The sequence below is a fragment of the Globicephala melas genome, chromosome 13, assembly GCF_963455315.2.
Source record: "Globicephala melas chromosome 13, mGloMel1.2, whole genome shotgun sequence".
NCBI lineage: Eukaryota > Metazoa > Chordata > Mammalia > Artiodactyla > Delphinidae > Globicephala > Globicephala melas.
Window position 1 is genome coordinate 65666404 of NC_083326.1, and position 4721 is coordinate 65671124.

Consider the following 4721-nt stretch of genomic DNA (forward strand, 5'->3'; position numbering starts at 1 on the left):
CCCAAAGCACAAAATAAAAGCCTGAGATGAAGAACCTTCTATTCTAAATTGGCTACACTTAAAGAAAGAACCAATGTGATGTTTCAAAATGCAAAATCCTGAAATCTCTATTTGTCTTCCAAGTGATTCTGTGATTGGAGGAGGACCTGCTGGTCGACCCTCCAGCTTAAATTTGGTTCTGACAGGTAGGTAGAACAAGGAATTGATCCTTGGTGAGACTGAAATTGCTGATAGGTGAGAGGAAATGGTTCAGGGCTGTGTTTGAAAAAAGTGGAAAAGGAAATTGAGATTTTTTTTATATGGGCTTAGGCCATGGATCCAACCATAAGGCCTCATTTTTAATGGTGGGCCACCACAAAGTCCATTTGCTCTGCTCTCCAGCCAGGAATCACCACAGTTCCCAGTTTAATCTCTTGTTTTGACTCATCCTGAGTCACTCCCCACTTGTTTCCCACTTCCACTCCTTGTGAGAGCTTCCTTAGGTATTCTCCAAAGTCAAGCCAAAGTCATTGTTTCATGTGAAAGAGCTGTGAGCTCTTTGGGGCAAAGGCCTCTTCAAATTAGAACTGTCATTAACATTGTGATTACATCCACATCGCCCTGATATGGGAGGACTGCTTGTGCCTTCTTGGGCACAGGGAGCTGCTGATGTGAGTGGCCTTGAGGGCTAGTTCTTTTAATGTCTGAATCAGGCGTATGTTGGTTTTCAATTTCCACAACATGTAAGATAATAGACTCTTCAGGCTGAAAGGGGTTAAGAGCATCCAATCCACCCCTTCGTTCTATAGTGGAAATTGAGACTCAAAGAGGAAGGGTGATTTGTCCATGATCATTGCCTGAATCTGTGCTCCCAATCCAATGCTCTGGCTTCTTCTCCAAAAACATTATTCAGGGCTTCACTGGTGGCGCAGTGGTTGAGAGTACGCCTGCCGATGCAGGCAACACGGGTTCGTGCCCCGGTCCGGAAGGATCCCGCATGCCACGGAGCGGCTGGGCCCGTGAGCCATGGCCGCTGAGCCTGCACGTCCGGAGCCTGTGCTCTGCAACGAGAGAGGCCACAACAGTGAGAGGCCCACGTACCGCAAAAAAAAAAAAATGTACCTTCATAAAATTAACTAATAAAAAGGAGAGGGCTTCCCTGGTGGCGCAGCGGTTGAGAGTCCGCCTGCCGATGCAGGCGACACGGGTTCGTGCCCCAGTCCAGAAGGATCCCACATGCCGCGGAGCGGCTAGGCCCATGAACCATGGCCGCTGAACCTAAGCATCCGGAGCCCGTGCTCCGCAATGGGAGAGGCCACAACAGTGAGAGGCCCGCGTACCGCAAAATAAATAAATAAATAAATAAATAAAATAAAAAGAGGAAAGACAAGCCCTTATATTTGCAGTGCTCTTTTCTGTTCACAGAGCACTTTCCCACCTCTCATCTCACAACCACCTCACAACAGCCCTGTGAACTCAGTGAGGTACGACTGGGGACACTGTCTCTATTTTATAGGAAAGAAAACTGAGACTAAGAAGCAGCAGTCTCAGCCACCTGTGCCAGGTACTGGAAGCATCTCTATGGTCATAGGACCTGAAGAGCAGAGTCTACCACTCACTTGTCAGACAGACACACTCTGGCTCAGAGGGACAGGAACTCGTGAGTCCTACAGTGAATCAGGGGGCAGGATCAGGATTAGGGTCCTGGACCCCTGGTTCCTGGCTCCATGTGCTCCCTCACCCACTGCATTTTTGCTCCCCTCCCTTCTCTCTCAGGCCAGGGCCTGCTCCTGCTGCCCGGGCTGCCCTCAGATCCCTCTGGGGGCTCCAAGCCTGACTTCCTCAAGCTAAGCCCCAAATCCCAGTTCTGCACTCTTCCCTAGGTGAATTCTGGGCTCCTCGGGCCCTGTTCTCAGCTAGTTGTCAACCCTCTCCAGGGTTCTAATGAATTCATCCACAGGTCGTTTCTTATGAAAGAATTCCCAGCGTTATTCCACCTAAGGACATCTGCCACAATTGAAAGAGTAAGAATTTATTAATCAAAGAAAAAGTTAAAATAAAAGATCATTTTCCACCTACAAGATTGTCAGATGTCATTGAGGTCTCTCGCAATGGGGCTTTTTCAATTAGTCTACATTGTTGGAAACACCTCACAGAGTAAATATGTGGATTTTTTATTTATTCACAGAATTATGTGAGTAAATTATGTGTTACATCTGTGGGAAATAACTATAAGACAGAGCTGCTAAACTATGAAAGACCTAACAGTCAAACTTCTTTTATCTTAGGTATTGGCATATCCCACCAATCTGTGCTATTCTAGGCTGTGATAACTTAGGAGTGAACATGATTTGAACTTATGCATGTTTAGAGGTTGTCTAAAATTCAGAACCAGGCAAATCCATCTACTCTGACCTTAAACATGGCCCTAAAGTAAAATACTTGAAGAAAATGGCTCCCAAAGATTACAGGTGGGGAATTTTTGAAGTATGTTCATATCCAATTGGAGATCAAAGAAAGCCAACTAAAAAAGTTGTGGATTGACTGATATGACAACTGTGGATTGAGCAGAAGTTCTTTTTAAAAGGACTATCTTGAAGATTATGACTCAAACATTGGAGGAACTAAGGTGATTGGCAGTAGAAGGAATCAGAGCATGCGAAATTCCTTTTTTTTTTTTTGGCTGCGCTGGGTCTTCGTTGCTGCGTGCAGGCTTTCTCTAGTTGTGGTGAGTGGGGGCTACTCTTCATTGTGGTGCACGGGCTTCTCATTGTGGTAGCTTCTCTTGCTGTAGAGCACGGGCTCTAGGCACACGGGCTTCAGTAGTTGCAGCACGCGGCCTCAGTAGTTGTGGCACGCAGACCCTAGAGCATGCAGGCTTCAGTAGTTGTGGCGCATGGACTTAGTTGCTGCATGGCATGTGGGATCTTCCTGGATCCCCCTTCCCTTCCCACAAGGGAAGTCCTGAAATTCCTTAAATAAAAATTTATCGACTTTTAAAAAAAGATTGTCAGATGTCTAGAAGATGAATAATATCCAGTGCTGCCAAGGGTAACAGAAAAATGGGCACACTCATACTTTGCCGGTGGGAGTGTAAATAACAACAAACTATCAGAAAGAGAAATTAAGGAAACAGTCCCATTTACCATCGCATCAAAAAGAATACAATACCTAGGAATAAACCTACCTAAGAAAGTAAAACACCTGTACTTGGAAAACCATAAGACACTGATGAAAGAAATTGAAGACGACACAAACAAATGGAAAGATATACCATGTTCTTGGATTGAAAGAAATAATACTGTTAAAAATGATTATACTACCCAAGGCAATCTACAAATTCAATGCAGTCTTATCAATGCCATTTTTCACAGAACTAGAGTAAATAATTTTAAAATTTGTATGGAAACACAAGAGACACTAAATAGCCAAAACAATCTTGAGAAAGAAGAACAGAGCTGGAGGAATCACCCTCCTTGACTTCAGACTATATTACAAAGCTACAGTAATCAAAACAGTATGGTACTGGCACAAAAACAGACACATATATCAATGGAACAGAATAGAGAGCCCAGAAATAAATCCATGCACTTATGGTCAATTAATCTATGGCAAAGGAGGCAAGAACATACAATGGAGAAAAGACAGTCTCTTCAATAAGTGGTGCTAGGAAAACTGGACAGCTACATGTAAAAGAATGAAATTAGAACATTCTCTAACACCATATACAAAAATAAACTCAAAATGGATTAAAGACCTAAATGCAAGACTGGAAACCACAGAACTCTTAGACGAACTCTCTGACATAAATCGTAGCAATATTTTTTTTTGGATCTGTCTCCTAAGCAAAGAAAATAAAAGCAAAAGTAAACAAATGGGACCTAATTAAACTTAAAAGCTTTTGCACTGCAAAGGAAATCTACTGAATGGGAGAAAATATTTTCAAACAATATGACCAATAAAGGGTTAATATCCAAAATATATAAACAGCTCATACAACTCAACATCAATAAAAACAAACAACCTGATTTAAAAATGGGCAGAAGACATGAATAGACATTTTCCTTCAGTCCACGGGCTCTCTTCATCCTCTCTGGCATCTTGCTACTCACCCCCTCTTCCCATATTTCCAAATGAGCCAGACTTAGCTTCTAACTGGGGCCCAAAGTCTAGATGGCCTGTGGGTGGAGGGACAGACGGGAGATTCCCGAGAGTTCTGCTCAGCTCAGGACACTTGGCTCTTTCTCTACGACTTTTAGCAGGGCCCATACATTGAACCTTATCACATAATGAGTTTGATGCTTTCGTAGGCCAATAAATCACATACTCTCCTCTCAGAAGGTACACAATTTAGGTGATAACCTCAGTCATGCCAACATAACCCCACGGCAAAAATGTTTAAGGGAGCAGAGTTTCTAATTCTGTTATCACAGCTCCCTGATTACACACGTGTCACAAAGCCATCACAGCTACCTCACCTAGGAGCCCAGAGCTGAAGTCTTGCCAAAGCTGGCTTACCACCTCCAGGAAGATAACTAGTCTGCATTTCCAAATCTGCTCACCTAAGTTGCAACTCTCTCAGCTTTTTTCAAAGATCTGGAAATTCCAAAATCTGGCTTGACTGTGAGCTCTGGAAAGTCCACTAGAGATGGCATGACTCATCCTCCACCTTTCACAAATGGGACACTGAGGCCCAGTGAGGCCATGTGACTCAGCTAGAACCAAAGCTTGGGCTTTCTGCC

At 43.7% G+C, this 4721-nt stretch overlaps 1 pseudogene; it reads left to right on the forward strand.

Moving 5' to 3' along the window:
* The first annotated feature begins 2074 nt into the window (after positions 1 to 2074).
* On the forward strand, positions 2075 to 2221 carry LOC115855557 (small nucleolar RNA SNORA18; annotated as a pseudogene).
* The last annotated feature ends 2500 nt before the right edge of the window (positions 2222 to 4721 follow it).